At 37.5% G+C, this 13,161-nt stretch overlaps 1 long non-coding RNA gene across 1 annotated transcript; it reads left to right on the plus strand.

The window, feature by feature from the left end:
- The first annotated feature begins 9,820 nt into the window (after window positions 1-9,820).
- Window positions 9,821-11,476, plus strand: LOC138349036 (uncharacterized). Its single transcript, XR_011221565.1, has 2 exons — window positions 9,821-10,010; window positions 11,147-11,476. It is a non-coding gene; the product is annotated as an uncharacterized lncRNA (long non-coding RNA).
- The last annotated feature ends 1,685 nt before the right edge of the window (window positions 11,477-13,161 follow it).

A 13,161-nucleotide genomic window follows, 5' to 3' on the forward strand; every position in this document is an offset into this window, starting at 1 on the left:
TCCCAAGTCACAATCCACCTCTTAGGGGCCTATTGTTTTTCCATTGGAAGAACATGTTTTGGGCCACATATTTGAGTTTGTAAGTGTCTAAGTCGTCCTTCTCACTAGTAGTCAACCCCCTAGCATAGAGGATCTTGTCGATTTAATCAATGAAGTATTGGGGGTCTTCTTCAACCTGGACTAGCAAAAAGTAGGGGGATTGATTATAATGAAGTACCTCAAACGAGATGTCATGGTACCAACATGTTTGTTATCTTGGGGTACAACCTCTCGATAATCTTGGGATGTCATGGATTGAGCTTGAGTAGTTACTACTTGTGCTTGAGTAGCATTGGATTGCGCCCATTTTGAGAAGGGGAGCCGTTATGTTCCGATCCTTCCAAAGAGGAGGATTCACCAAAGCTTGGTCGTCATTAGCATCTTCTTCAAGAGTAGGAAATGGATTGCTTCGGGGAGGAGCTCGCGCATTGGCAATCTCTTCACAAAGTAATCGTTTCGTGTTCTTAGAGCATTTATTTCCTATAATCACAGTTAATGGATTAGATGCTAAGAGCACATAGTGATAAAACTCTAGACGCACGATTTTTGGCATCCATGAAAGTGAGAGTTTCCTAAGCATCACATAGGCTCCTATCCATAAGTGTGGCGCACTTAACAAATATGAGTAAGAATCTACTTAATCGTGGTTGAGAGAGACAACAAATCGAAGGCATAAAACCTTGCTATGATACCAAGTTTGTCAAATCTGGAGAGCACCCCCTAGATGTAACCTACATCATCCTCCTCTTGGAGGACTAAGACTAGTCTTACAACTTAAGTCATTATATTAATAGGTTAAAAATACGGAAAATTTTGAAACTTTTTCATTACTTTTACATTGAGGTTTACGTTGACCTCTACATACACATAATATTTGTATCCAGTATACGTAGACCATTCGTATAGGAAGATTACATAGCCTCTTATTTTATTGCACATTGATTTATAAAATATTACATTGTCTTAATTGGTTGTCTCATCTCCTAAACCATCTAAACACCATTATATGAATCTGGGATATCCCATACATAAAACTAATAAGGCCACGTGGGATATATAATGTTTAGTATTCAGATTAAAAGAAAAGAACATAAGTCTTAAATATAAAACAACTTCATTAGCTTGATATTAACATTCCCCTCGAAAAGTGAGGACATGTGACACTTTAATGAGTGATAATTAGAAGTCTTCCTTCAAAGTCATCTCAAAATCTCTTCAATGAAACAGAATACAAAACATTGGTGAAAAGAGAGAAAATGGGGTAAGTACTTCACTTATACTAAGTAAAAGACCGTACGGACATACATCATAATATAAAGCTAAGAAGGGGACAATTCATTAGGGTATGCAATTTACTTTGAAAAGCCTTATGCACATTCAAGAAGACCATATCAATCAATAAGGCATATTCGTCACGTCAAAATCGTGTAAATCACAAGACTAACAATATTATATCTAGTCAAGTCAAGATGCATATCACATAATTTAAGACACAGTCTAAGGAAATTTATCATCAAGTTATAGTAACAATAACGATGGATAAGATTTCATTACAACACTAAAAAGCAAGGCAATTACCCATGAACCCTTATTAAGTGAACTAGTGAAATGAACAAGCAAAGCCCCATAACCTTACCCAATCAACGAAACCCAACAAGAATCATGACCAACATCAAACTTAACTTAACTTGACATTTAACATTTGTATCAAAATACATTGGCATTAGAGACGAAACACCTATTCATAAGGGAAACAAATAAACATATAATATCATCAATGCATAAGATCATCATATACATATCATCTACAATTGTATGCATATACATACATACGAATATCCTCTTGAGGTTTCGCTCAAGAAAAACTAGTGCAGGCATAGGAAGTGTCCTACACCCCTACTTAATCAAAGTCAAACCTCTCAAAGTACAATATTTGGTTTGTACTTCATTACTTAATTTTATTTAAGGGAATACTTGCCTTAACAAATATATACCACAAGATCTAATTGTGAAATCAGTGTTGTAAAACCTCACACCGATGGGAGGTATTCTACCATCCAAAGTATAACCAAACACAAACGTACCTTTCTAGGTGGATCCACTAGCTAGTCTTTCTGTGGGGGAAACATAGTTCAAGAATACGAGATAGGTCTGTACATGCCACTTGAAAATTGGAGCCTCATCTCATTGGAATACATAGGATGAGTGTCCCTCATCTCATGTTGTATTATAGGGTGAATCTTACTCTATGGAAAGTCAATACCTCACATTTTCAGGTTCACTCGGTGCTAAGCTAAGACCCTTTTTGAAATTTCATTAATACCTTTATTATCATCAAAGCTTAATCTATATAATAGGGTATATCCCTTGTATAATCATTATATTCATAGCTCAATAAGAATTCCATGAGTATAGTCATTTCATTACAATTCATACAAGTGTAGTTAGCAAATTTACATAGTCATATCGTATTAATGCACATGGTTAGTTATCACCGTCCTTATAACATTTACATCTTAGCCACCACCTCACAAACAATAGTCAAGATATTTCAATTCAACATCATAAAAAAACAATAAATCTTATTACAAGGTATACTTCAACTTAACTATCACACCCGGATTCAGGAATCCGGATGCAACCGACGTCGTTAACCACTAAGAGGTCGCAAAAAAAATCCTCTTCTTAGCTTTTATCACAATCATATAGTTAAATGTATGGAAAGTTAATAATTTTTAAACATAGAGAAGTATGCATAGACTTCATAAGATTACAATATAGAATAATATTCTATTGAGCTCAAACTAAACAACCATGTACAATCCATTTAGCAATACTATGAATAAATCAATATATCTTAATAGTTTGCCAAAGGACTTAATACAAAGCTTTGAATAAAAGTCTGAAATGAAACGATAGGGACAACATCCACTAGCTATGTCAAAAGTACTAAGCTCGAATTATAGGTGTCGCATCATGTAACTCAATAAGGCGTAAAGTCTGGAGATCGGTGATCCAAACCTCTTCAATGAGTCTTCAATCTGCACTCTGAATTGCGCCAATAAAGGAGTAATAGTATAGGGTTAGTACACACTTTTAATAAGGATGGTATGTGCACATATACACATAAGTACTATGCATGATAAAGGAAAGCTCTTCCTACAACAATATGTCATTTCTGGAAAGTGAAGTCAATAGACTTTTCTAATTTGTTATTTGTGATTTGTGGTATGATTATGACGTATTTTAATGCATTCAAAACACACAACTCATTTTCTATATGAACATAATACCTAGAATCATGACTATAATTTTAGAACAACTCGAACGAAATTTTGAAATTTACTCCCACTTAACTTGGGATCTCCTTCGCTAACACTTAGTTTATTTTTTAGTATTTTTATTCTTATTGATGTGTAGTTAAATGATATACTTTAATCTTATGTTTTTACATATAAGTGCAAGGATTCATTGTATTCCCATGCCTACAATGAATCAAGTAAGGAATCTAAAAGAATAGGGAAATGATTTATCTACCCTTACTATAGTTTATTCTTTCCATTCTTGTTAAATTGGGCATGAAATCTTTATAAGCCAATATGTATTGGCTAGGCCACTTATTTCATGATTTTCATATTAGGGAGATTATGTGGCATTAAGTAGCCATTACGTTTTACTAACCTTTATTGGCATATCATAATAAGTCACTATAAGCCAATTATTTATTTGGCTGTGCCCATTATTTTATCATTTGCATAACGTGAAGATATTGAAGCATAATTTTTTAACCACTGATGGTTTGATATACTCAAGTTCTTACTTTTTTAGCGTACTTTTAACTTACATATCTTCTTCATATCTTCTTCATTCTTTCTTACATTCTTAAAGAAATCTATACATTATGAATATGTGAGCAAACATGAAATCCAGTGTCTGCCCCACAGTGAAAAATGGTGGTTCACCTATAAAAGTGAATCTAGATCATGTTAGTTTAACATGAAATCCATTGTCTGCACCACACCGAAAAGGGGTGATTCATCAGCTAAAGTAAAACAATGTCTAGTGTCTTCCCCACACCGACAATAGGTGGTTGACTTCTAAAGTGAACAGAATACTTTCTTTAATCATTTAGCCGATATAGATTATATTAACTAAGCATGAAATCTAGCCTATGCCCCACACTAAAAAGGGGTAGTTTCACCGGCCAAACTGATACCGCATCATACCTAGCTCTCTTAGGTTGAATCCACTGGCTAGTTCTTATGCTTGCAGCATAATTCAATGACTAGGAGACATATGGAACTACTTATCAACTTTGGTGGTAGTCTCATCTCATGAGGGTAACATCTGCTTGCACAAGTTTATTGCTAGTGCATTGGTGCTTTGCTCAGCTTCTTTTTCTTTACATCTTTTAGAGTTGACTCAAACATTATAAAAGCTTGCTTTTTACTTATGAGGTTTACTTAACTCTTTGGATAATAGGTCATACCTTCATTTACTTGATGAAATCTGAATTTAACCTTACATTATAATCTTGATGTTTATGAGACTCGTCTTCCGATTATTAACACCTTTTTTGTGAGTATATTTAGCACATTTGTCTAGGTGTTAGTGAGACATGTCTCACTTCTTTTAACACCTCATTCTGGTTACTTTCATAATTCTAAATCTTTTAATTATGTTATGACACACCTTATCTTGTCCAATGACATTTGGTAGCTTGATACAATTTTTTATGAATGTTATATGCTTAGTTCAACAAAGTTAAATTGGTCATGGTTAATTTGGTTTAAATAATTCATTAGCAAATTCTTTATCATATCATTGAAATAATATTGTAAGCCAATTCCATTCCACTTTTTGGACAATGTATTGTTAGCCAATTCATTGGCATAAACAAAACTTTCGATTAAACAATTTTCATTATGTTATCAATAGAAACATCAATTAATCCTCTGAATTTATTATAGTGATCCCCCCAATATAAAGTCAAATTTAACCATTAAGCATTACATCCTTCTTTATTTCATATAACTAATACCCTAATATATTGAATCAAGTATATAGCCTCATTAGTCATTAACAAATCAAGAACCTACACACAATGATCAGTTAGCACCACATACCAATAACATATTCGAGATTACATCTATATTCTTGTAGGATCGAAAACAAGGATAACTAGAGAGATGGACGTTCAACAATATCATTGGGAATAACTCTAGTTTCAACATTCATGAATTCAAAACATTTAAAAGGCCTCTCCAAGAAAAAATTCCAAGAGAGAAAACCCATACTTTATGTAGAATTAAAACTACGAAGATCACCTTGCACGAAAACTTTGAAGAATACCTTCTTATCGCCTAAGAGAGCTTATTCTGTTTTCTATGTTTTTGCACACTATTTTTCTCACGATTGCGTACTGTTTTAAGTCGTGAATTCTGTAGTTGTTTTAACATGAGCCTAAGTATTAGGAACTGATATTGACTAATTAAATTTAGGCTAATTAAGTTAGTAAAATAAATTAATTAGTTAATTGATAAAATGCCCTTTCTAGATTGACTAAAAATAGGAAACCATTTAACTTAGTCAAATCTAAAAAAAAATTATGAGTTTTTGCCTTGCTTGTAAATTTTCCTTAGTTAATTAATTCCTTAAATTAATTAATTAAGGGACCTAGGTTAATTACTAAATTACCCCTAAGACATTGGGACCATAACTAACTCTTTTGGACGATCCGAGGTTAGGTACTAGGATGTTTCTTGAACTAGTTATTAAGTTAGTGTAACTCAATTAAGTCTTGCGTTTTTGGGTGCACTCGATAGTATATTTTTGTTTGTCCTAGGTTAGTTAGATAGTTAGTTCATTTAGTTATAGACGAGATTTTGTTAGAGAGTTATTCCCCACATGGGTGGACCTTTGCGCACGCCTTCCCCCTAACTTCCCTGAACGAATTCGGTTAGGGTGGTCCCCTCCCTTAGCCAATTTTCACATGTGCTTGCACATGTGTTAATTGTAATTTCCTTACATAATATTCTTTATGGTTCATTTGGAGTGCTTACTATCGTCCCAAAGATCCTCACTATTATCTTGGGCACTACTTTTTGTCTACATGCCCATTAAATTTGGACACATGCTATGGTGCCAAGGCTTGACACATGGATGCCTCGCACCTAATGTGCAAATGGTAGAAAACCTATGTTTTTAGATTTGGGACTTAAAGTAGGTATACTTATTGGACAAGCTTGTTAATACATAGAAAATTTGCTAGCACCCTCTAAGACAATATTTCCTAAATATTGTGCACTTGGATGTCGTTTACCCCCAATACCTATTCTTAAAACTTAATAGGCTCTTCATTAGACGTGTACATTTTCTGGAATAATACGTTATCCCCCCTTAGGAATATTCATCCAAAAATGAAATTATACATCCTTTTAAACCAACGAGGGTAATTTCGAAAACACATTATCTTACTTGAAACTTTACTCTTTGTAAATTTGTTATTCACATTTACTCTGTATGATGCATATTACTCATAGATTATCTGAAATTTCATGTTTGAGATTGAGGAACTTCATTCTTAATCACAATTAACTTAATGCACATCACAACTCATGTAACACAAAAATCATGTCTACAGTTAGAAAAACCACATCATGAATGCAAACATGAACTCATTTTAACTCATATTGTGCAAGTATAAGAGACACGATTATGAACTTTAAAATCAAATCGGCAAATGCATTAACAAGTCAGTGTTTCATAAATAAAAACCAGACATAGGAAGAGTATATCTGACCTAAAGAACTAAACAAGTTAGGGTAACGGGATCTTAATCGACTAGGTAAGACATGAAGTTTTTAGCTGTTTGGTCTTAACTTGTTAGCAATTTGGGAACACCTCTAAAACATAGAATATCTCACTACATACCTCCCAACCAATAGATCTCCTTGAGATCATGATACATCTTGACACTCATTCACTATGGACACTGAGTCTATGGAAGGAACATCATGTTCTAAGTCATCGACTCTTACTAAGTTGTATAACTACCCCTTAGATAACATCTTATTGGATTTAAGATGGGAAACTATTTGACTTGTCGGATTTTAACTACGCCCTTCCCATTCCAACTCTAACTCATTAGGAAACTGAAATCTTACTACCCTGTTTAGAAAGACTATGGTAGCATAACATCTATGGAGCCAATCCATACCCAAATTTATATCAATGTCAACCATTGTTAATTTTATTAGGTCAGCATAGATAACTCTATCAAGAATAGTTATCTAGCAAATCTCTATATACCCTTTCAGTTCTAATGTTGTGTCTTATGGTAGTACTTAATAGAAAAGGTTCATGCGAGATCTCAGGATGCAAGTCAAATTTATTAGTTACTAAAGGTGAATCAAAAGACAAGGTGGATCCATGATCTTACAATGCATGACCAGGAAGAGAAAAGACAAGCAAGTTACCATTGACCACATTAGTTGACTTTCCTTCTCCTATCTACCTTTCAAATCATAAAACAGGTTCCTCTTATGAGGCTTAGCTGTAGCAGTAGGATTAGGAGGAGGCTGAGCATTTGCTTTGGCCTGGTTCTTCACATGTAGGCAGTCCCTAATTATATCCCCACTCTTGTTGCACCCATAGAAAGAATTAGTACCTACCAAGAACTCACCTCCATGCATACGACAAAACTTACCACACGGCTCTCTGTCACGCTGGGCATTTCTATCATTGCCTTTCTTGGAGTCAGACTTGTCTACCTCGGAGTTAGTGTTATTAGAAGTTGTAAGATTACCTGAATGCTTGTGCCCCTTATTGAACTTGGGCCTATTCAAAACTATAATGAAATTATTACCATTACTCGAATCATACTGATCCGAGGACCTAGATTTCTATCTCTCTCGGTCTCTCTTTCTCCGACTACTTTCCTCAACCTTCTGTGCATGTACCATCAACCTACCAAGGTCCATGTACTCATGCAACATAGCTACCCGACATTCCTCCTCCAAATCCTCTAACACACTAATCTTCATCTCATCCCTTCTATTGGACACAAGAGAAGGAACATATTTCGAGGGCTTAGTAAATTTCAAGGAATACTCCTTGGCTGACATACCTTCATGTCGTTGGTTAATAAATCTCAACCTTAGCCTCTCTTGGTTCCGTGGGAAAGAATCTCTCTCGGAATTCAATCTTAAGAACGTCCCAAGTAATGGGAACTTCTCCTGGTGCTCAGCCATCTGGCCACATCCTATTCCACAACTGAGCCACATCTTTGAGTTGGTACGAAGCCGACTCAGCCTTTTTCTCTCCATTTACATCATAGCACATAAAATCTTATGAACCTTAGCTACAAATTTTTGAGGATCCTCATTGGTCTTGGACCCATTTTATAATGGAGGATTCATTCTACTGAAGTCCCTCAGTCTGCTAGCCATGGTGCTAGCATGTGGGTTCTCCCTATGAGCACCCTCAATAGTGTCCTAGGCTGTGATAGTCTTTGACGAAGTAGTGATGGCTTGGTCAATTTGAACTAGTTCTTCTCTTACTTATCCATCTGTCAACACAACTCGGTTGACAGACACTTGCATCCATTAGTAGGGGATTGAGGCGGAGCTTGGTCGACTCCAATAGCTGCTTCTTCGACTCTTCTGCATGTGTTTCCCCTCATGTTCATTTTCTACACGTATACACAAGAAGGAAGTAGTAATTAGAATGACAAAACATGTCAAAGCTCTATACAACACGAAAAAAATAGAAGAAGGGAGGTTGCATATCATCACTTAGTCTCTAAGTCATGATTGTGGTGCGATTCACAACCATAAGTTAGAAACTACATAACATGGTTGTTTTTACCTTTAGTTACTAGCTAATTCAACGTCATACTCTGATACCATGTTTCTCACACCCTAATTCTTGATTCTGGATACAACCGTCGTCGTTAACCTCTTACAGGTGGCAGACAAACCTCTTCTTTGCTTTAATAACAATCATATAGTTATATTTGTGGAAAATTTAAAACTTTTTAAACATAGTGAATTATACATAGGCTTCATAAGATTACTATGTATAATCATATTCTAACGAGCTCTAACTTAAAATCTTAATAGTTTTCATAACGGCCTTAGTACAAAGCTTTAAATAAAAGTCTTAAATGAAAGGCTAGGGATAACATCAACTAGCTATGTCTAAATTACTAAGCTAGAATTATAGGTGTAGCATCCTCGTACTCAAGAGGACCTACCAAAGTATGGAGATCGCTATTCCAAATTACTTCAATGAGTCTTCAATATGCTTTCAGACCCGCGCCAATAAAATAGTAATAACATAAGGTTAGTACACACCTGTAATGAATATGGGTATATGCACATAAGTTCTATGCATGATCAAGGAAAACTCTTCCTATAAAAACAGGCAATTTCTTGAAAGTTAAGTAACTAGACTTTTCTTATTCATTATTTGTGAATTGTGGTATGAATATGACATATTTTAATGCATTCAAAGAACACTAATCATTTTCTATATGAACATAAGTGTTATGCCTCGTATTTTTTTTTATACGTAGTGCGCATCGTGATCTAGAAGACGTAAAGAAATATTAGGCAAGGATGTTATTTCCAAATGTGATATTAAGTATGAGTTGGTTAATATAAGTGCCATTAACTTTAAGTGAGGGATTAATTAGTGGCTAATTTGGATTGATTTAATCCAATGGGCCCCACCACTCAAGGCAAAAATTAAAAAGGGATCAGATTGTGGGCTGGCCTTAGTGGACAGGTGTAGAGGGGGGCTGCCTCCACTTCATACTATTAAATGAGGTGGAGAAATCCACTCCATGCTATATAAAGTGGTGAAATGCATTGCTGCATATCATCTTCTTCTTCACCACTTGTCTTAGGCAGCCATGGAAATGGAGAAACCAACCTTGCAACTCTTGGCCAGCAGCTGCAAATAATTTGGTTAGTAATCTCCTTGTTTGGTGTGTTAATTCTTTAGAATACCCTTGTTAATTATCCATTAATTTTAAGAAGGGGGTGTGACCAGTAGCTTAGGAAGTTTGTTTTAGTTATTGAATGTGCTAAGTATGAATGGAAACCATAATCGGATTATTAGTGGTGTCATGTTGGTGCTTGGGCTGTTTATATGATTCTTTGGGTTATATGTGTTATTGGTATTGCTGTGGATAATTTGGAGTGTTGTCGGATTGGGACGAAGTAAGGAAAATAGGGGAGGTGCTGCCGAATTTTCGTTAGATTATTAGCTAGCTTACAAGAAAGTAAAGCACGATGTTTATCTAATTGCGGCATGATTGTTGCTTGTTATAGATTAATAGCTTGAGCAGTAAATATTGGACGTGCGGCTAAATTATACGGTATGTAACGTTGTCCCTTCTTTCTTTGCTTGGCATGACTTTTAAAAATAAGCGAATAACGGACAGATTTGATACTTACCTCTAAAGCGTCTAGGTGATGTATATTCTTGCTTCCACAATTATTCCTCTATATATCGGTTATGTCTAAGGCTATGATGATCTCTAATATCTATGGTAATGCTTCTTAGAGTCATTGAAATTTTACGTTTTCATATCGTATTAAAGGTTCATAATCTTGATAAAACATTAATCTTTGGTAATACTCCTTGCTGGTTCACGTTGATTGTTCTATTGAGTTATAAGAAATGATTTTAATTGCATATGGTTGCTCATAATATTCTGCTCATGCATAGAGTCATTTATCATTTCACCGAGTCTCGGGCCGGGTAATGTTCGTGCGGAGTTTCTTGCATATGTCACCGAGTCCCTCACTAGAGGGCCGGGTATGTATATTATATATATGATTGGTGATGAGGATGGTTATGATGATGATGATGACGGAGATGACGTGATGATTATTTTGCCGAGCCCCTTACTAGGGAAGCTGGGCACCTTAAATGTTAAATATATGCATGATTTTCACTTAAAAAGTATATGTGTAGCGATATTTTGTTTCGACTTGCCACATTGGTATCCTGTCATCTTTACCTTATGCTTTACATACTCAGTACATTGTCCGTACTGACCCCCCTTTCCTCGGGGGGCTGCGTTTCATGCCCGCAGGTGTAGACGCGCAGTTCGGTGATCCTCCCGCCTAGGATATCTACTCTGCTGATTGGGAGAGCTCCAATGTTCCGGAGCCCAGTCGTTTTGGTACATAACTTTTGTGTAGTCTTTTGCTCGTCTAGGGTATGGCGGGGCCCTGTCCCGTCGAGTTTCACTAATGTACTCTTAGAGGTCTGTGGACATTATGTGGGTTGTATATATATGTTTTGGATAATGGTCTGGACATGGTTTGTTTGGGATGTCCGCTTGTACAGGGGCAGCCTTGTCGGCTGCGTACATCATTATGCTTTGAATAGTGGCGGCCTTGTCGGCTCGCGTATGCTGTTATGGTTGAATGGTTATGACTCCTTATGAGACATGTCCTCTTATATATATATATGACGTTGGGGTTGGCTTGATTTGATTAAATTCCATATTGTCTTAGTTTCAGTTGGTCATACTTAGCAGGTTTGTATGTGGGTGTCCAAAACGGGCACTAATCACAGCCTATCGGGTTGGGTCGTGACAAAGAGTGGTATCAGAGCGGTTCTTCCTCGAAAGTGCCTACAGACCGTGTCTAGTAGAGTCTTGTTTATCGGTGTGTTGTGCACCACATCTATAAACAGGAAGCTACAGGACATTTAGGATGTCATTCTTTCTTCTTATTCTAGATCGTGCGATAGAGCTATATTAACAGGATAATCCCTCTCTAACGAATACATGTGTTTTCAGCTATGCCTCCAAAGAAAGCGGCAACCGCCCAGAAGGGAAAATCGGTAGTAGAAGGTACTAGTCAGACCCGAAGAGTTACTAGGGCCCGTGCCCAGTCTATGCCTAGTATTATGCTCCAGTCGGAGAGCTCTGCTACACCCCCACCGCCAGAAGAGCTTAGAGCAGCAGCAGCTCCAGTTCGGGGGACACCACCAGCCCCCGAGGCCCCAACATCTGAACCTCCAGCTCCTCAGTCAGGGACGGAGGATAGGGCCATGAGAGATGCGGTTCGATTGCTGATTAGATTAGTGGCAGATCAGGCTCGCAGGCATGGACTAGGAGTTGATCATGCGGACAGATCTGATAGCTTAAGGGCTCGTGACTTCTTAAGTTGTAATCCTCCAGAGTTCTTTGGGTCAAGGCCACAGGATGATCCGCAAGAGTTTATTCGTCAGATGCAGCGTACATTGAGGATAATCAAGGCTTCGGAGACCGAGTCTGTTGAGTTGGCTACGTATCGTTTGCGGGATGTAGCTATTAATTGGTATGAGTCTTGGGAGTTATCTAGGGGTGAGGGTGCCCCTCCAGCGGTATGGGATGAATTTGTGGAGGCTTTCCAGGGCCACTTCCTGCCTCCAGAGATGAAGCGAGCTAGAGTCGATAAATTCTTGCGTTTGAAGCAAAATGCAGGAGCGTTCGAGAGTATAGCCTCGAGTTTGATTCATTGGCTAGGCATGCGCCTACTATTGTGGCTGATATGGCAGACAGGGTACATCGTTATGTGATGGGATTGGATCGTTATCTGATTGACGGTTGTATGGCAGTGACTCTTCAGCCAGGTATGGACATTGCTCGGGTGCAGGCATATGCACAGGGGGTAGAGGATCGGCACCGAGGACGTCAGCCAGATAGAGATTATAATAGAGGCCAGCATAAGAGGGCTAGATCAGCAGGTTATCCTGACGAGTTTCAAAGCGGGCAGTCTCAGCAGCATGTTAGATTTTCTTCCCAGCCAGCACAGAGTGCACCCCCACGTTTCATGGGTAGGGGGTTCGATCGTATGGGATATTCGGAACCTGGTCAGAGCTCTAGGGCGTCAGGGTCACAGATGGGCAGGGGTTTGAGCCAGTCGAGGCCACCTTTGCCTCGGTGTTCTCGTTGTGGTAAGTCCCATCCTGGGGAATGTCGTTGGGCTACAGGTGCGTGTTTTTCTTGCGGCCGTCAGGGCCATACTATGAGGGAGTGTCACCTTAGAGGTAGTGCAGGTGGTATGGCACAGCCTAGAGGGTCCGTTACTGGTTCATCTTCTTCTGTGGCTATGC

Source organism: Solanum lycopersicum, chromosome 6 (assembly GCF_036512215.1).
Source record: "Solanum lycopersicum chromosome 6, SLM_r2.1".
In the NCBI taxonomy this organism is placed as follows: domain Eukaryota; kingdom Viridiplantae; phylum Streptophyta; class Magnoliopsida; order Solanales; family Solanaceae; genus Solanum; species Solanum lycopersicum.